This window comes from Salvelinus fontinalis, chromosome 28, assembly GCF_029448725.1.
Source record: "Salvelinus fontinalis isolate EN_2023a chromosome 28, ASM2944872v1, whole genome shotgun sequence".
Taxonomy (NCBI): domain Eukaryota; kingdom Metazoa; phylum Chordata; class Actinopteri; order Salmoniformes; family Salmonidae; genus Salvelinus; species Salvelinus fontinalis.
Genome location: NC_074692.1, coordinates 37,433,373 through 37,454,042, shown reverse-complemented (window position 1 = coordinate 37,454,042; position 20,670 = coordinate 37,433,373). Strand labels below are relative to the sequence as shown.

General features: G+C 42.9%; 1 pseudogene; it reads right to left on the bottom strand.

Moving 5' to 3' along the window:
- LOC129825782 (proline dehydrogenase 1, mitochondrial-like) overlaps positions 1 to 20,116 on the bottom strand; it is a 29,835-nt pseudogene extending 9,719 nt beyond the window's left edge.
- Between the last annotated feature and the right edge of the window lie 554 nt (positions 20,117 to 20,670).

Genomic DNA, 20,670 nt, shown 5'->3' with positions numbered 1-20,670 from the left:
GTTTGTCTCTGATTGAGAGTCATACTAAGGCAGCCAGGGTTTCACTGGTGTTTTGTGGGTGTTTGTTTCCTGTGTCAGTGTTTGGGCCACACAGGACTGTTTGAGGTTAGTCACGTTTGTTGTTTTGTATTTTGTAGTGTTTTCTTGTTATTTACATTAAACATGTACAATTACCAATCCGCATCTTGGTCCGATCCATGCTCCTCCTCGTCTGAGGAGGAGAACGACATTGACAGCCGTAACAGAAACACCCACCACAACAGGACCAAGCGGATTGAGGAAGGAAGGAAGGAACTAAAGCAATGGAGAGAAGAGGAATGGACTTGGGAGGAGATCCTGGACGGCAAAGGACCCTGGACTCAGCCAGAGGAATATCGCCGTCCCAAAGCGGAGCTGGAGGCAGCGAAAGCGGAGAGGCGGTTTTATGAGGCAAAGGCAAGGCAGAGTGGCTGGAAGCCCGAGAGGCTCACCCAAAAATTTCTTGGGGGGGGGCTAAAGGGGAGTGTGGCGAAGCCGGGTTGGATACCTGAGCCAACTCCCCGGGCTTGCCGTGGAGTGAGAGGGCGTCGTACTGGTCAGACACCGTGTTATGCGGTAAAGCGCACGTTGTCCCCAGTACGCGTGCTTAGCCCACTGCGGGCTATTCCACCTTGCCGCACTGGGAGGGCTAGGTTGAGTATCGAGCCGGATGCCATGAAGCCGGCTCAACGTATCTGGCCTCCAGTACGTCTTCTCGGGCCGGTGTACATGGCACCAGCCTTACAGGTGGTGTCCCCAGTTCGCCTGCATAGCCCAGTGCGGGCTATTCCACCTCGCCGCACTGGCAGGGCTACGGGGACCATTCAACCTGGTAGGGTTGGGGAGGCTCGGTGCTCAAGAGCACGTGTCCTCCTTCACGGTCCGGTATATCCGGCGCCACCTTCCCGCCCCAGCCCAGTACCACCAGTGCCTACACCACGCACCAGGCTTCCAGTGCATCTCCAGAGCCCTGTTCCTCCTCCCCGCACTCGCCCTGAGGTGCGTGCCCTCAGCCCGGTACCTCCAGTTCCGGCACCACGCATCAGGCCGATTGTGCGTCTCAGCCGGCCAGAGACTGCCGTCTGCCCAGCGGTGCCTGAACTGCCCGGCTGCCCAACGCCGTCCGAGCCATCGGTCTGCCCAACGCCGTCTGAGCCATCGGTCTGCCCAACGCCGTCTGAGCCATCTGTCTGCCCAACGCCGTCTGAGCCATCTGTCTGCCCAACGCCGTCTGAGCCATCTGTCTGCCACGAGCCATTAGAGCCGCCCGTCTGTCCCGAGCCGTTAGAGCCGTCCGTCAGTCAGGAGCCGCTAGAGCCGTCAGCCAGTCAGGAGCTGCCAGAGACGCCAGCCAGTCAGGAGCTGCCAGAGACGCCAGCCAGTCAGGAGCTGCCAGAGACGCCAGCCAGTCAGGAGCTGCCCTACGGTCATGAGCTGCCCTACGGTCATGAGCTGCCCTACAGTCATGAGCTGCCCTACAGTCATGAGCTGCCCTACAGTCATGAGCTGCCACTCAGTCCGGAGCTGCCACTCAGTCCGGAGCTGCCACTCAGTCCGGAGCTGCCACTCAGTCCGGAGCTGCTGCCCCTTCTCCCGGAGCTGCTGCCCTTTATCCCGGAGCTGCTGCCCCTTATCACTGAGCTGCTGCCCCTTATCCCGGAGCTGCTGCCCCTTATCCCGGTGCTGCCCCTTATCCCGATGCTGCCCCTTCATTTAGGTGGGTTTAGTTGGAGGGTGGTCATTGGGCGGGGGATACGGAAGCGGGGAGTGACTATGGTGGGGTGGGGACCTCGCCCAGTGCCAGAGCCGCCACCGTGGACAGACGCCCACCCAGACCCTCCCCTAGACTTTGTGCTGGTGCGCCCGGAGTTCGCACCTTAAGGGGGGGGGTTCTGTCACGTTCCTGACCTGTTTTCCTTTGTTATGTATTTGTTTTAGTTGGTCAGGGCGTGAGTTGGGTGGGTTAGTCTAGGTTTTCTATATCTATGTGGGGTTTTGTGTTCGGCCTGGTATGATTCTCAATTAGAGACAGGTGTGTATCGTTTGTCTCTGATTGAGAGTCATACTAAGGCAGCCAGGGTTTCACTGGTGTTTTGTGGGTGTTTGTTTCCTGTGTCAGTGTTTGGGCCACACAGGACTGTTTGAGGTTAGTCACGTTTGTTGTTTTGTATTTTGTAGTGTTTTCTTGTTATTTACATTAAACATGTACAATTACCAATCCGCATCTTGGTCCGATCCATGCTCCTCCTCGTCTGAGGAGGAGAACGACATTGACAGCCGTAACAGCTGCCAATGACTGGAACGAACTACAAAAATCTCTGAAACTGGAAACACTTATCTCCCTCACTAGCTTTAAGCACCAGCTGTCAGAGCAGCTCATAGATTACTGCACCTGTACATAGCCCATCTATAATTTAGCCCAAACAACTACCTCTTTACCTACTGTATTTATTTATTTTGCTCCTTTGCACCCCATTATTTCTATCTCTACTTTGCACCTTCTTCCACTGCAAACCAACCATTCCAGTGTTATTTTTTTACTTGCTATATTGTATTTACTTCGCCACCATGGCCTTTTATATATTTTTTTATTTATTTATATATATATTTTGTTTGCCTTCACCTCCCTTATCTCACCTCACTTGCTCATATTGTATATAGACTTATTTTCACTGTATTATTGACTGTATGTTTGTTTTACTCCATGTGTAACTATGTGTTGTTGTATGTGTCGAACTGCTTTGCTTTATCTTGGCCAGGTCGCAATTGTAAATGAGAACGTGTTCTCAATTTGCCTACCTGGTTAAATAAAGGTGAAATAAAAATAAATAAATAAAAATTGGTTATCTTGTTATTAGTCCCACCCTTCAACTCCATTCAACCCCTCCCATCTATCTCTTAACACCATCCATTTTGGATTTCTATTTGCCATATATTTTTCAACTGTGTTGTGAGGCTTCACAAAAGTACTGAACCTTTCTATTCTCATAGCTTCAACAGATTGTAAATTTAAAAAAAATTGTTTTTGCTAAAATAATTATTTTATTATTGATTGATTGACTATGGCTTTTCAAATCACCCAGTATTGCTATCTACAGCGTTAGTTCTAGGCAAATGTTGCAATTCTTCAGCCATTCCTGGACCTGTGACCAAAAACGAGCTACATACGGACAATACCAAAATAAATGATCTAATGACTCTGCCTCCGCACAGCAGAATCTGCAAAGCTGCGAAGATTGTATTCCCCATATATTTAACATGTTATTGGTTGCAAGAATTTTGTATAGTAATTTAAATTGAAAAAATGCTAAGTTTTGAATCCAGTGTTATGCGTGTCAATTCATAAACCATCTGCCATGGAATAGGTACATTGAAAATCTCTTCCCAACTATTTTGAAATATATATGGCACAACTGTCAATTTTCTGGTCCTTAAATGAAACTGGTATATGTTTTTATTCATCACACTTTTATTTAACAATTTATGCTCTTTAATATAGGGCCGACATACAAGTTCCTTACTTTTTTCCCCTTCTACTTGCCTCTTCCATTTTTGTGGTAATGCTGCAATTAATTGGTTGTAATTTTGGGTAGAGCAGACATTTCCATATGTCTGTGTTAGCTGTATGTGTGACATAACTCCACCAGTCCTATTTATGATATCATTCACAAAAATGTTACCTTTTTTTTTAATCTTAGAAAAAGACATTTTTTTTATCAATTATATATTTGAGTTTAACCACAATATTTGTTATATTATTTGTTCTGTTTTTTCAGGTGGATTAAACTGAAATTGCAACCAACTTTTTAAGGCTTGTTTAAAAAATAAATATATTTTGGATAATTTTTCCTTTTCAAACAACCGCAAGTGTAATCTGAATAAAGGGAAAACGGCCCTTCTTGAACATAGGATGAGACATTCGTACCAATTTACTAGAGAACCAGTTTGGATTTAAGTATAACTTTTGTATGACTGATGCCTTTAGTGGGAGGCTTTAATATTTAATAATTTCTGCCCTTCGAATTCATATTCGTTATATAAATAGGCCCTCTTAATTTTGTCTGGCTTGCCGTTCCAAATAAAATTGAATATTTTTGTTCATATAATTTAAAAAGCAGGTCACTAGGTGCAGGCAAAACCATAAGCAAATAGGTAAACTGGGATATGACTAAAGAGTTAATCAGGGCGATTTTCCCACAAATAGACAGGTATTTTCCTTTCCATGGTAGCAAGATCTTATCTATTTTTGCTAACTTTATATAAAAATTTATTGGAATGAGATTTATTTCTTTTGGGATTTGTATACCGAGTAGGTCCACATCTCCGTCAGACCATTTAACTGGTAAACTACATGGTAATGCAAAATTTGCATTTTTTAGTGATCCAATACGTAATATAGTGCACTTATCATAATTTGGTTTTAATCCAGAGAGGATAGCAAAAGCATCTAGATCCTCTATGAGGCCATGAAGAGATTGTAATTTTAAAAGAAAACATGAATCATCAGCATACTTAGATTTTAAGCCATGGATTTCTAATCCCTTAATATTATTATTTGATCTAATTTTAATAGCTAATATTTTGATGGCAATAATAAATAGATATGCCAAAAGGGGACAACCTTGTTTTACTCCTCTAGATAGTTTAAAACTTTCTGAGATGTAGCTATTATTTACTATTTTACACCTAGGGTTCCTATACATACTTTTAACCCATTTTTTAAGACATTCCCCAAAATTGAAATATTCTAGGCATTTATATATAAACTCTAGTCATACTTTTCAAAATCAGCCATGAAAACCAGGCCTGGTGTCCCCGATATTTCTTAGTATTCTATTGTTTCCAGTACTTGTTTCTTATATTATATCCAATCTATCGTCCATGTAAAAAACCTGTCTGATTTGGATGAATAATATCTGACAATACTTTTTTAATTCTATGCGCAAAGGATTTTGCTAGGATTTTTGCATCACAACACAGAAGTGTAAGAGGTCTCCAATTTTTTTAATGGACTGGATCTTTATGTATACCATTTCCTGTTTTCCTGTTTTCAGGAATAATGATATCAGACCTTCTTGTTGCGTGTCTGATAATCAACCATTTATATTGGAGTGGTTAAAATATGCTAATGGTCCTCTGAGTATATATTTTTAAAAATGGTATACTTCCACTGGAATGCAATCAAGCCCTGGGGTTTTCCCATCTTTGGGATAGGGGGCAGCAGTTTCACTTTTGGATGAATTGGTGCCCATAGTGAACTCCCTCCTACTCTGTCCCAGATGATAATATATGCATATTATTATTACTATTGGATAGAAAACACTCTGAAGTTTCTAAAACTGTTTGAATTATGTCTATGAGTATAACAGAACTCATATGGCAGGCAAAAACGTGAGAAGTTCCACTTCCTGTTTGGATTTTTTCTAAGGCTGGTAGATTTTCAACCAAGCTCCCATTGAAATTACAGCGAGATATGGATGAGTTTTCACTTCCTACGGCTTCCACTAGATGTCAACAGTCAATAGAACTTTGTCAGATGACTCTACTGTGAAGGGGGGACGAAGGAGACAGGAATGAGTAACCACTGCCATGAGGTGACCATGCTTTTGACCATGCACGTTCACGTGAGAGGCAGCTCCGTTCCGTCGCTCATCTGAAGTCAATGTAATTCTCCGTTTGGAACGTTATTCAAGATGTATGTTAACAACATTCTAAAGATTGATTCAATACATCGTTTGACATGTTTCTACTGACTGTTACGGAACTTTTGGACATTTTGTGACTTTGGAATTGTTTACCAAATGCGCTAACCAAAGTAGCTAATTGGACATAAATAACGGACATTATTGAACAAATCAAGCATTTATTGTGGACCTGGGATTCCTGGGAGTGCATTCTGATGAAGATCATCAAAGGTAAGGGAATATTTATCATGTCATTTTTGGTTTCTGTTGACTCCAACATGGCGGCTAATTTGACTCTTGTTCTGAGCTCCGTCTCAGATTATTGCATGGTTTGCTTTTTCCGCAAAGTTTTTTTGAAATCTGACACAGCGGTTGCATTAAGGAGAGGTATATCTATAATTCCATGTGTATAACTTGTATTATCATCTACATTTATGATGAGTATTTCTGTTGAAACGATGTGGCTATGCACTATCACTGGATGTTTTTGGAACTAGTGAATGTAACGCGCCAATGTAAACTCAGATTTTTTTATAGAAATATTAACTTTATCAAACAAAACATGCATGTATTGTGTAACATGAAGTCGTATGAGTATCATCTGATGAAGATCATCGAAGGTTAGTGATTAATTTGAGCTATATTTCTGCTTTTTGTGACTGCTATCTTTCGCTGGAAAAATGGCTGTGCTTATTGTGGTTTGGTGTGACCTAACATAATCGTTTGTAGTGCTTTCGCTGAAAAGCACATTTGAAATCAGACACGTTGGTGGGATTAACAACAAGATTACCTTTAAAATGGTATAAGACACATGCATGTCTGAGGAATTTTAATTATGAGATTTCTGTTGTTTTGAATTTGGCGCCCTGCACTTTCACTGGCTGTTGTCATATCATCCCGTTACCGGGATTGCAGCCATAATAAGCAATGGCTTTTTTCTGGCCACTCTTCCGTAAAGCCCAGCTCTGTGAGTGTACGGCTTAAAGTGGTCCTATGGACAGATACTCTAATCTCCGCTGTGGAGCTTTGCAGATTTTTCAGGGTTATCTTTTCAATGAAACATGGTGAAGCCCCAAAATTGCCCTCGCTAGAAGTCTGTGTTTCAGACATAAGGAAGTGGATGGCTGAAAACGTTCTTCTTTTAAACTCGGACAAAACAGAGATGCTTGTTCTAGGTCCCAAGAAACGAAGAGATCTTCTGTTAAATCTGACAATTAATCTTGATGGTTGTAAAGTCGTCTCAAATAAAACTGTGAAGGACCTCGGCGTTCCTTTGGACCCTGATCTCTCTTTTGATGAACATATCAAGACTTTTTCAAGGACAGCTTTTTTCCATCTACGTAACATTGCAAAAATCAGACATTTTCTGTCCAAAAATGATGCAGAAAAATGCATCCATGCTTTTGTTCCTTCTAGGTTAGACTACTGCAATGCTCTACTTTCCAGCTACCCGGATAAAGCACTAAATAAACTTCAGTTAGTGCTAAATACGGCTGCTAGAATCCTGACTAGAACCAAAACATTTGATCATATTCAAAAGAGAGCGCCTGGGGAATAGGAGTGGAGCTAGGTACTGCAGGGCCTGGATTCACCTCTACATCACCAGAGGAACAGAGGAGGAGTAGGATAAGGGTACGGCTAAAAATTCCAAGATGGCGTAGCAGTCGGACGTGTGTTTGTCTTGTCTTGTCCCGTCTTGTCCCGCGTAAATAGTCCTCGTATTTTTTGTATACATTTCGTATATATTTTAATTTCACTTTCCATCTTGGAACTGAATATACATTCCCGCAACCCGCCTCACCCAATGTGGTACGGATCTGCTATTTTTTATACTTTAGAACCGTAACCCCAATCAGAAGCTAGCCAGATAACTAGCTACTAGCTAGTAGTCAGTTAGCCACTGCTGCGGTCTTCACCCTTAACTCGGACACCAGCCAGCTTCAGCTCGGGCCAATACCTGGCAGTCTGCAGGCGCGATATCAACCCAGAGAATATAGGACTGCTTTTTCTCTACCACATCACCGGATTCCTGACGCAAGCTCTGGACAATTACACCAGATCATCGTCGCTAGCTAGCTGCAACCAAGTGGCTACTACTGGCTAATACCTCTGTCCCGAAACAAGCACCAGTTAGCCTTGAGCTAGCCTCGAGCTAGGCCCATCTGCCGGCTAGCCGAAGAGGCCTACCAGCGAATTCTTGGGCTACAATACCTCTTTTGCCAATTAGACTGGACCCCTTTATTGCCGACACGGAGCCCCGCCGATCCATCACGACTGGTCTGCCGACGTAATTGTCCGAGGTGGTTTCAACAGGCTTTTCCATTGCGACGTTTCTGAATACCCATTTGCTAATTATTAGCTGTCTTATCGGCTGCTATCTAAGATAAATATACCGGACAATTTATTTATTTATTTTATTTTTTTCCTGGGTCACTATATCTATTTTGCCAATTGGATCGATCCCCTCTACCACACGGAACCCCACTAATCTACCGACGGAAACGAACGAGGTGACAAAAAAAAAAAAAAAAAAAAAACAGACCTCCATCCTATGTTATCTTGCTACCGATAGCCAGCTACCCGGCCAGCTGTCTGGATCGCCGTGACCCCAACCAACCTCTACTCACTGGACCCTTATGATCACTCGATTAAGCATGCCTCTCCTTAATGTAAATATGCCTTGTCCATTGCTGTTCTGGTTAGTGTTTATTGGCTTATTTCACTGTAGAGCCTCTAGCCCTGCTCACTATATATCCAACCTCTCAGTTCCACCACCCACATATGCGATGACATCACCTGGTTTCAATGATGTTTCTAGAGACTATATCTCTCTCATCATCACCCATTACCTAGGTTTACCTCCACTGTATTCACATCCTACCATACCTTTGTCTGTACATTATTCCTTGAAGCTATTTTATCGCCCCCAGAAACTTCCTTTTACTCTCTGTTCTAGACGTTCTAAACGACCAATTCTCATAGCTTTTAGCCGTACCCTTATCCTACTCCTCCTCTGTTCCTCTGGTGATGTAGAGGTGAATCCAGGCCCTGCAGTACCTAGCTCCACTCCTATTCCCCAGGCGCTCTCTTTTGATGACTTCTGTAACCGTAATAGCCTTGGTTTCATGCATGTTAACATTAGAAGCCTCCTCCCTAAGTTTGTTTTGTTCACTGCTTTAGCACACTCTGCCAACCCAGATGTTTTAGCCGTGTCTGAATCCTGGCTTAGGAAGACCACCAAAAATTCTGACATTTTCATCCCTAACTACAAGATTTTCAGACAAGATAGAACGGCCAAAGGGGGCGGTGTTGCAATCTACTGCAAGGATTGCCTGCAGAGTTCTGTTTTACTATCCAGGTCTGTTCTGAAACAATTTGAACTCCTACTTTTAAAAATCCACCTCTCTAAAAACAAGTCTCTCACTGTTGCCGCCTGCTATAGACCACCCTCTGCCCCCAGCTGTGCTCTGGACACCATATGTGAACTGATTGCCCCCCATCTATCTTCAGAGCTTGTGCTGCTAGGCGACCTAAATTGGAACATGCTTAACACCCCAGCCATCCTACAATCTAAGCTTGATGCCCTCAATCTGACACAAATTATCAATGAACCTACCAGGTATCACCCCAATTCCGTAAACACGGGTACCCTCATAGACATCATCCTAACCAACTTGCCCTCCAAATACACCTCTGCTGTTTTCAACCAAGATCTCAGCGATCACTGCCTCATTGCCTGTATCCGTAATGGGTCAGCGATCAAACGACCTCCACTCATCACTGTCAAACGCTCCCTGAAACACTTCAGCGAGCAGGCCTTTCTAATCGACCTGGCCGAGGTATCCTGGAAGGATATTGATCTCATCCCGTCAGTAGAGGATGGCTGGATATTTTTTTTAAATGCCTTCCTCACCATCTTGAATAAGCATGCCCCATTCAAGAAATTTAGAACCAGGAACAGATATAGCCCTTGGTTCTCTCCTGACCTGACTGCCCTTAACCAACAGAAAAACATCCTATGGCGTTCAGCATTAGCATCGAACAGCCCCCTTGATATGCAACTTTTCAGGGAAGCTAGAAACCAGTATACACAGGCAGTTAGAAAAGCCAAGGCTAGCTTTTTCAAGCAGAAATTTGCTTCCTGCAACACAAACTCAAAAAAGTTCTGGGACACTGTAAAGTCCATGGAGAATAAGAACACCTCCTCCCAGCTTCCAACTGCACTGAAGATAGGAAATACTGTCACCACCGACAAATCCATTATAATTGAGAATTTCAATAAGCATTTTTCTACGGCTGGCCATGCTTTCCACCTGGCTACCCCTACCCCGGTCAACAGCACTGCCCTCCCCTCTGCTACTCGCCCAAGCCTTCCCCATTTCTCTTTCTCCCAAATACAGTCAGCTGATGTTCTGAAAGAGCTGCAAAATCTGGACCCTTACAAATCAGCCGGGCTAGATAATCTGGACCCTTTCATTCTAAAACTATCTGCTGAAATTGTTGCCACCCCTATTACCAGCCTTTTCAACCTCTCTTTCGTGTCGTCTGAGATTCCCAAAGATTGGAAAGCAGCTGCGGTTATCCCCCTCTTCAAAGGGGGAGACACTCTAGACCCAAACTGCTACAGACCTATATCTATCCTACCCTGCCTTTCTAAGGTCTTCGAAAGCCAAGTCAACAAACAGATTACCGACCATCTCGAATCCCACCATACCTTCTCCGCTATGCAATCTGGTTTCAGAGCTGGTCATGGGTGCACCTCAGCCACGCTCAAGGTCATAAACGATATCTTAACTGCTATCGATAGGAAACAGTACTGTGCAGCCATATTCATTGACCTGGCCAAGGCTTTTGACTCTGTCAATCACCACATCCTCATCGGCAGACTCGACAGCCTTGGTTTCTCTAATGATTGCCTCGCCTGGTTCACCAACTACTTCTCTGATCGAGTTCAGTGTGTCAAATCGGAGGGTCTGTTGTCCGGACCTCTGGCAGTCTCTATGGGGGTGCCACAGGGTTCAATTCTTGGACCGACTCTCTTCTCTGTATACATCAATGATGTCGCTCTTGCTGCTGGTGAGTCTCTGATCCACCTCTACGCAGACGACACTATTCTGTATACTTCTGGCCCTTCTCTTGACACTGTGTTAACAACCCTCCAGGCGAGCTTCAATGCCATACAACTCTCCTTCCGTGGCCTCCAATTGCTCTTAAATACAAGTAAAACTAAATGCATGCTCTTCAACCGATCGCTGCCTGCACCTGCCCGCCTGTCCAGCATCACTACTCTGGACGGCTCTGACTTAGAATATGTGGACAACTACAAATACCTAGGTGTCTGGTTAGACTGTAAACTCTCCTTCCAGACTCACATCAAGCATCTCCAATCCAAAGTTAAATCTAGAATCGGCTTCCTATTCCGCAACAAAGCATCCTTCACTCATGCTGCCAAACATACCCTTGTAAAACTGACCATCCTACCAATCCTCGACTTCGGTGATGTCATTTACAAAATAGCCTCCAAAACCCTACTCAATAAATTGGATGCAGTCTATCACAGTGCCATCCGTTTTGTCACCAAAGCCCCATATACTACCCACCACTGCGACCTGTACGCTCTCGTTGGCTGGCCCTCGCTTCACACTCGTCGCCAAACCCACTGGCTCCAGGTCATCTACAAGACCCTGCTAGGTAAAGTCCCCCCTTATCTCAGCTCGCTGGTCACCATAGCAACGCCCACCCGTAGCACGCGCTCCAGCAGGTATATCTCTCTGGTCACCCCCAAAACCAATTCTTCCTTTGGCCGCCTCTCCTTCCAGTTCTCTGCTGCCAATGACTGGAACGAACTACAAAAATCTCTGAAACTGGAAACACTTATCTCCCTCACTAGCTTTAAGCACCAGCTGTCAGAGCAGCTCATAGATTACTGCACCTGTACATAGCCCATCTATAATTTAGCCCAAACAACTACCTCTTTACCTACTGTATTTATTTATTTTGCTCCTTTGCACCCCATTATTTCTATCTCTACTTTGCACCTTCTTCCACTGCAAACCAACCATTCCAGTGTTTTTTTTTACTTGCTATATTGTATTTACTTCGCCACCATGGCCTTTTTATATTTTTATTTATTTATATATATATTTTGTTTGCCTTCACCTCCCTTATCTCATCTCACTTGCTCATATTGTATATAGACTTATTTTTCACTGTATTATTGACTGTATGTTTGTTTTACTCCATGTGTAACTATGTGTTGTTGTATGTGTCGAACTGCTTTGCTTTATCTTGGCCAGGTCGCAATTGTAAATGAGAACGTGTTCTCAATTTGCCTACCTGGTTAAATAAAGATGAAATAAAAATAAAATAAAATAAAAATATTACTCCAGTGCTAGCCTACATACACTTCTTGTCAATACGGGGGCGCTGTTTTCACTTTGAAAAATATCGTGCCCAAATGAAACGGCCTCGTACTCTTTTCTAGATCATACAATATGCAGATTATTATTACTATTGGATAGAAAACACTCAAGTTTCTAAAACTGTTTGAATTATATCTGTAAGTAAAACAGAACTCATTTTGCAGCAAACTACCATGCAGGAAGTGAAAAATCTGAAAACGAGGCTCTGTTTCAGGGCCTGCCTATTCAACTGGCTTTTATTTATCGATATGCATGCACTTCATACGTCTTCCACTAGATGTCAACAGGCAGTGGAAGGTGGAATGGGGTGTCTAGCTTGATCTGAGGTCGAATGAGAGCTTTTGGAGTGACAGGACCAGAATTTCTTTGTCTTCTAAGGCGCGCGGCGGAGCTCGACACTGTCTTCTGAAAAGCGTTCGGTTTACACGGCGAATATCTCCGGCTCTGATTTTATTTGATACATGTGATAATTACATCATAAAGTAGGTTTTTTCAACCGAGTTTTATCAGTTTATTCAATGTTTATTGTGACTTTTGGAGTTTTCCGTTCTTTGCGACAAGAGAGGATGGGAATGTTAGCTACCTTGGCTAGCATTGTGGCGCGAATTCGACAGAAGAAATGGACATTCTAAAACCAAACAATGATTTATTCTGGACCAAGGACTCCTTGTACAACATTCTGATGGAAGCTCAGCAAAAGTAAGAAAAAATGTATGATGTTATTTCGTATTTCTGTGTAAAATGTTGACTCCTATTCTCCGCCGTTTTGGTGAGCGCTGTCTCGCAATAACGTAATGGTAAAGTTATTTTTTTAAATCTAACACAGCGGTTGCATTAAGAACCAGTGTATCTTTCATTTGCCATACAACAAGTATTTTTATGTAAAGTTTATGATGAGTTCTTTGGTCAGATTAGGTGAGTGTCCAAAATATCTCCGGAGATTCTGGTGAATCGATGCTACGTATTCACAATGTATAATCAGGATTTGTAGCTCTAAATATGCACATTTTCGAACAAAACATAATTGTATTGTATAACATGATGTTATAAGACTGTCATCTGATGAATTTGTTCAAGGTTAGTGATTCATTTTATCTCTATTTTGTCGGTTTTGTGCAAGCTATGTTTTGCGGGGAGTAAATTGCGTTGTGTGTTTGGCTACTGTAGTGAGCTAATAGAATATATATATTGTGTTTTCGCTGTAAAACACTTATAAAATCGGAAATATTGGCTGGATTCACAAGATGTTTATCTTTCATTTGCTGTACACCATGTATTTTTCATAAATGTTTTATGATGAGTATTTATGTTTTTCACGTTGCTCTCTGTAATTATTCTGGCTGCTTTGGTACTATTTTTGATGGTAGCTGCAATTTAAAACTATGATTTATACCTCAAATATACACATTTTCGAACAAAACATAAATGTATTGTATAACATGTTATAAGACTGTCATCTGATGAAGTTGTTTCTTGGTTAGTGACTAATTTTATCTCTATTTTGTCGTTTTTGTGAAAGCTACCTATGCAGTGGAAACATGGTGAAAATATGCGGTTGTGTGTTTGGCTATTGTGGTTAGCTAATAGAAATACATATTGTGTTTTCGCTGTAAAACATTTTAAAAATTGGAAATGATGGCTGGATTCACAAGATGTTTATCTTTCATTTGCTGGATCTGGGAGAGAGAAGCGGTATGGGTTATTAAGGCAAGGGCTGATTTCAAGGTTTTACTGTTAACCTACAAAGCGTTACATGGGCTTGCTCCTACCTATCTTTCCGAGTTGGTCCTGCCGTACATACCTACATGTACGCTATGGTCACAAGACGCAGGCTTCCTAATTGTCCCTAGAATTTCTAAGCAAAAAGCTGGAGGTAGGGCTTTCTCCTATAGATCTCCATTTTTATGGAATGGTCTGCCTACCCATGTGAGAGACGCAGACTCGGTCTCAACCTTTAAGTCTTTATTGAAGACACATCCCTTCAGTAGGTCCTATGATTGAGTGTAGTCTGGCCCAGAAGTGTGAAGGTGAACGGAAAGGCTCTGGAGCAACGAATCGCCCTTGCTGTCTCTGCCTGGCCGGTTCCCCTCTCTCCACTGGGATTCTCTGCCTCTAACCCTATTACAGGGGCTGAGTCACTGGCTTACTGGTGCTCTTTCATGCCGTCCCTAGGAGGGGTGCGTCACTGACGTGATCTTCCTGTCTGGGTTGGCGCCCCCCCTTGGGTTGTGCCGTGGCGGAGATCTTTGTGGGCTATACTCGGCCTTGTCTCAGGATGGTAAGTTGGTGTTTGATGATATCCCTCTAGTGGTGTGGGGGCTGTGCCTTGGCAAAGTGGGTGGGGTTATATCCTTCCTGTTTGGCCCTGACCAGGGGTATCATCGAATAGGGCCACAGTGTCTCCTGACCCCTCCTGTCTCAGCCTCCATTATTTATGCTGCATTAGTTTGTGTCGGGGGGCTAGGTTCAGTTTGTTATATCTGGAGTACTTGTCCTGTCTTATCCGGTGTCCTGTGTGAATTTAAGTATGCTCTCTCTAATTCTCTCTTTCTCTCTTTATTTCTCTCTCTCGGAGGACCTGAGCCCTAGGACCATGCCTCAGGACAACCTGACATGATAACTCCTTGCTGTCCCCAGTCCACCTGGCCGTGCTGCTGCTCCAGTTTCAAATGTTCTGCCTGCGGCTATGGAACCCTGACCTGTTCACCGGACGTGCTACCTGTCCCAGACCTGCTGTTTTCAACTCTCTAGAGACCGCAGGAGCTGTAGAGATACTCTTAATGATCGGCTATGAAAAGCCAACTGACATTTACTCCTGAGGTGCTGCACCCTCGACAACTACTGTGATTATTATTATTTGACCATGCTGGTCATTTATGAACATTTGGACATCTTGGCCATGTTCTGTTATAATCTCCACCCGGCACAGCCAGAAGAGGACTGGCCACCCCTCATAGCCTGGTTCCTCTCTAGGTTTCTTCCTAGGTTTTGGCCTTTCTATGGAGTTTTTCCTAGCCACCGTGCTTCCACACCTGCATTGCTTGCTGTTTGTGGTTTTAGGCTGGGTTTCTGTACAGCACTTTGAGACATCAGCTGATGTATGAAGGGCTATATATATAAATTTGATTTGATCTTTGGTCTCTTTGTTGCCTCTCTGATTAATGCCCTCCTTGCCTCGTCCATGTGATTTGGAGGGCAGCCCTTCCTTGGCAGGTTTGTTGTGGTGCCATATTCTTTCCATTTTTTAATGATGGATTTAATGGTGCTCCGTGGGATGTTCAAAGTTTCTGATATTTTTTATAATCTAACCCTGATCTGTACTTCTCCACAACTTTGTCCCTAACCTGTTTGGAGAGCTCATCGGTCTTATGGTGCCGTTTGCTTGGTGGTGCCCCTTGCCTAGTGGTGTGGCAGACTCTGGGGCCTTTTAGAACCGGTGTATATATACTGAGATCATGTGCCAGATCATGTGACACTTAGATTGCACTCAGGTGGACTTTATTTCATTAATTCTGTGACTTCTGGAGGTTATTGGTTGCACCAGATCTTATTTAGGGGCTTTATAGCAAAGGGGGTGAATACATATGCACGCACCACTTTTGTTTGAAAAATTTGTACATTTATTGAAACAAGCAATTTTTTTCATGTCCATTACATGAAATGGAAATAAAAATCTGTTTTAATTACACGTTGTAATGCAACAAAATAGGAAAAACGTCAAGGGGGATGAATACTTTTGCAAGGCACTGTAGTTAGTGGCTCAAATGTAAGCCTAGCACCCCAACAGACGGACTTGCCTAAGTTTTCTTTCTCTGCAGCGGACACGCGTGATCTGTCAACAAAAAAGCAGAGAAAAAGAAAGCTGAATGATTCACTCGTTATGGATGTGAACAGTATTATAGTGTTCATTATGTTGGAGCTCGCCACAGTCCACACACACAAACATTGACATTAAATTCCTTGGTGAACATGAGCCTGGCACATCAAATCCCATTCCATTTGTTTAAATAAACACAATTCCATGAACTGTATTGCCCTTGAGGCACCAGCCGGTGGATATAGGACACATCTCCCCACAGGTGGCCCCAGATAGACTGATTGAGCTGTCCCTGCCCATGTTTAAATTGGACCTTCACGAAGGGCACTCAGACACACTATACAGCTGGACCTATGTCCATACCATTACAGATCACAGATCACAGTCTGACTCATATCACATGTGCACTCAGGGGCCCGGTAAGCTTGATGGCTATTCAGCCTGGTCACCCCAGATTCAATGCAGTATTCGACATCCATCCAGGTCCACAGAATGTCGGGAGATGCCTTCATTACCGGGCCACCGGGGGCAACATTGAGCACTATTACCATCAAGTGGGCGTTGTGGATGGCGATGGACGTAAGCCATGAGGTCCGGCTCCGAGGATTGCGGGTTCAATCCCAGTGCTAGGCACTCTTTTCTTCTTTTCTTTTATTCCCAAACCTTAACCCTTAACCAATCGGAATCAATGTCTAAACGTAACCGTCAAACTCTTAAGTTTATCTCCCATTTGGACCATGGTCGAATACCGTGTTAGACTGTGTCAGTCCGTGAGACCTTGTTGGGGTATTTGGATGTAAGAAAGTTTGGTAACGGGGTAGATGGTATGATGGCATGTCGGGACTGTAAGTGGAATACATTCATCATACATGAGATTGAAATGTAAATATCTAGGTGGTGGGTTGTTGGTTGGTCATTTGTGTGTAAATGTACGAGCTTGTTGTGATTTTTTTTTCTTTTTTTCTCAGGAACGATTCTATTCTATTATTTTATATTCCATTCTATGGAAGAACAAGCATCCCCTCTTGTTCATACTGTGTCTCACTCACATGCTGCTGAGATGCTGCCTGGTGCAAGTGTCTTTGATAAGTTGCATGAGTACAGGTCAAGCACAATTGTATCAGAAAGTGGTCTTGCATCAAAGTGGACTAGCTAACTCTTCCTGGCCTATGCCTTGCAAGTCTGTTTTTTACCAACACAAAGGTCTGACTGTCTTCTGATGGCAGACAAAGTCCAGACTAAGCTGAAAACTAAACATAGCAGAAGTGACTGGGTTTCCTGTCCTAACATTATTTTCATGGTAGAGTTAGGAGATTTTTCAAACAGGGAAGGGTGAGTGAGTAAAGGCCACACTGTCTTACATCTGTTTTTGCATATTAAACAAGATCTCAGGCAGCCATTGATCTGAGTCAACAGAGCTGATCGCCTGCTGATTCTGAAAAGGCCTGACCAGAGTGACCTCTTTCAGAGAGAGACAGACACAGAGAAACACTCAGTCCTTTGGCATTATGTACCTATCTCTCTCTCTCTCACACACACACTCTCCCTCTCTTTATTTCTTTCTCTCTCTCTTTCTCTCTTTCTCACTCTCTCTCTCGCACTGGATGCAATTCAGACCAATTTACTTATTTTTTAGGCGTGTAATCTCAAAGTTAAAGTAGTCCTCCAAAGAGGGGCTAATGAAGGTGAGTTCAGAAGAAAATCTTAGCATAACTCACAGTGTGACTACATAGCGGCATGATCTAACCCATATGTAGCCTAGCTCTCCTCAGAGAGAACGGTTGTGTAAGTTTTTCCTGGCCTGTCATACAGGTTTATATCAGAGCAGGGATAAGACTGTCTCTACTGACTTTCTGTCTTGTGCTGCTGCAGCTTGCCTCATGTGACAGAATTCCTGAAGAGTGAGAGTTCCGAGAGTACAGCCAATCAGACGAGGAGGGCCTTGACCCAACCGACCAATAGGGTCTGGACAGACTAGTGTTTACATCCTGAGAGGGATATCAAATTATAGCCTGTCCCTGGCTTCAAACGAGGGGAAAATCATACTGTGGTCGTTCACCCTGGTTAGATCTGGATGCCTTTCATTCAGAATAAGGAAATAACATTTGTTTGCGGAAACATTTTTGATGTGTGAAAAATAAAAACTGGTTTGCTTAACAAGATGTCTGTGTGCTCTCAGAAGTATATAGTACCTCGAAGTCATACACAAAACAATCACCTATTTTCATTCTGATAAAGGGACACGCACACACACCTCTGTTTTCATATAAGCCAACATTAACATGTGATGTTGTTGTCCTGCTGCTGGGACCCCACCAGAACATACAGTAAAACCTGAAGTTCTAGCAACATTCTGTTTTTTGGTCTATGAAATAGGTTAGGAAGAGTATTTAGAGTAATAAGCAAATCTCTAGTCACTGCCTCCTGTTTGAGATCCTCCTTTACACTGTAGTCCAGGATGGAGCCCACTCCAAAATCCCTGTTCTTCTGAATCAGAGTCTTGATGGACTTTTGATCCTCTCCCACCAGACTGACCATAGAATGTCATCTTCATAAACTGCTCAGAGGCCTTCTTCCCCAGCAGCCTTACTGATATCCATCAACTAGGAAAATGAGGTAAATGCATTTACATTTCAAGTATTACTACGTAACATTGTGTTTTACCCTCTTGTGGCTTTGAGTCTCTAGTGACTCTTGTCATGGAGTGAAATTTCTAAGTGAGATTATAAATCATTACATAACACTGTTATAGCATTAGCCATGAACACCATGTAGCTGTAAAAAATTGGACAGGATAACTGGAAGTGGGACATAATAGATTCCCTGCTCTGCTGCATCTTTTGGTTAACTGAATGTTGAAAGCTGTGGTTAGGTTTTTTTTAACCACTCCAAACAAGAAGTTCCCTCAATGAAGAAAAAATATATATAAATGCAACATATATATAAGTGTTGGTCCCATGTTTCATGAGCTGAAATAAAAAAATACCAGAAATTGTCCATACACACAAAAACGTATTTCTCTCAAATTTTGTGAAAAGAGTTGTTTACATCCCTGTTAGTGAGCATTTCTCATTTCCCAAGATAATCCATCCACCTGACAGGTGTGGCATGTCAAGAAACAGATTAAACGGCACGATCATTACACAGGTGCACCTTATGCTGGGAACAATAAAAGGCCACTTTAAAATGTGCAGTTTTGTCACACAACACAATGTCACAGATGTCTCAAGTTTTGAGGGAGCATGCAATTGGCATGCTGACTGCAGGAATGTTCACCAGAGCTGTTGCCATATCATTGAATGTTTATTTCTCTACCATAAGCTGCATCCAACGTTGTTTTAGAGAATTTGGCAATACGTCCAACCGGCCTCACAACCGCAGACCATGTGAGGAGTATTTCTGTCTGTAATAAAGCCCTTTTGTGGTGAGCCTGGCTCCCCAGTGGGTAGGCGTCGCTGCCAAGTGGGTGGGCCTATGCCCTTCGAGTCGCACCCATGGCTGCACCTCTGCCCAGTCATGTGAAATCCATAGATTAGGGCCTAATGAATTTATTTCAACTGACTGATTTCCTTACATGAACGGTAACTTAGTAAAATCTTTAAAAGTGTTGCATGTTTAGTTTATATTTTTGTTCAGTATAATTAAAGTCAGCATCACAGGACAGACAGATCAGAAAGTGAAACCACAGAAGGAAACCTTTGATGTAAACAGAGAAGATAGCATGATGTGCCTCTTCTTTATATTATTTAACCTTTATTGAACTAGGCAAGTCAGTTAAGCACAAATTCTTATTTTCAATGACAACCTAGGAACAGTGGGGTAGCTGCCTTGTTCAGGGGCAGAACTACATATTTTTACCTTGTCGGCTCAGGGATTCGATCTGGCAACTTTTCGGTTACTAACACTCTAACCACTAGGCTACCTGTCGCCCCTCTAATTTTGCTTGATATGTACTTGCCAGCTAGAGCTTTACAACAGGGGGAGGAAGGAACGGAAAAAAATAAAAAAAGAGCTTGATTAGTATAGGCCTACCAAACCTCCTTATCAATCAAAAGGTCATAAGAGCATAGTGTGAAAACCACCAAACTTCTGAGCAGTTCGAAATTGTCTTTACTCTTGTATGCTTCCTGTGTATGCTCAAAGTCAATAGAGATCTTTGGAGAGGGGGAAGACATTTCTGCTTTTCGGTGGAGTCCAACTGTGTGCCCGCGTCCTACTCCGCTTAAAAAGGACATTGTTTTCTGAAGTTTATATCCGCGCCTGCCCGTGCAAGGGCTGATACAGTTTTGACGTAAAACACGTGTGTATTCCTCCTTTGTAAAGACTTTCAGGTGGATTCCAGCTCGAAAACCGAAAACACCTGTCCCAATAAATATCCCATCAAACAGGAAATCGTCGTTTTTATTTTCCAAATTAATGTAACAAGTTGATGAAAATAACTATTGTATTAATCGCACAGTAAAGTATTGAAAACTATGGTGAAATGGTAATAATCCATGGTCATATCATGCGGTTATTTTGTCAGTTCATTCAATGAAACAGACGGGGGAGCCATTGCCTTGCGAAAGTTCACTGTAGGAAGGGTGCTGCCAAGAGCTTTTTCTTTCTTTTAAATTTTGATCCAATGAAGTTGGCCTTGAATAATGATTGATTGGGACTAACATTAATGTTACAAACATTTGAATAAATAAATGAAGTTTGGGTACTTCATTGTCTAAATTGTATTGCT